This window comes from Sinocyclocheilus anshuiensis, unplaced genomic scaffold (assembly GCF_001515605.1).
Source record: "Sinocyclocheilus anshuiensis isolate Anshui unplaced genomic scaffold, SAMN03320099.WGS_v1.1 scaffold476, whole genome shotgun sequence".
NCBI classification, from domain to species: Eukaryota; Metazoa; Chordata; class Actinopteri; order Cypriniformes; family Cyprinidae; genus Sinocyclocheilus; species Sinocyclocheilus anshuiensis.
Window position 1 is genome coordinate 1,650,750 of NW_015554139.1, and position 237 is coordinate 1,650,986.

Sequence of the window (237 nt, forward strand, 5' to 3'; positions counted from 1 at the left end):
GGATCAGCTCTAGGCATGACGAAGCGGATATCGTCCTCTTTTGGAAGGACAAACAAAGAAGTTTCGCTTTCACAACGAAACACACAGAGTCTCCACAACATGGCGGCGGCAACAATACTACAGCGAGAATAAAAGTTATGCCTTTTTTCTTTGGGCGGCGTTATGCAAACCCACATCGTGACATAGACATGTGGGGGCGTGTTAGAACGAGCCGTTTTAGGTAGGCGTGGTTGACTC

The 237-nt window shown here is 48.1% G+C and overlaps 1 protein-coding gene across 7 annotated transcripts in view; it reads left to right on the plus strand.

The window, feature by feature from the left end:
• The window catches only part of LOC107670518 (rho GTPase-activating protein 44-like), a 69,478-nt gene that overhangs the window by 21,356 nt on the left and 47,885 nt on the right, over positions 1-237 (plus strand). The window lies entirely within an intron of this gene.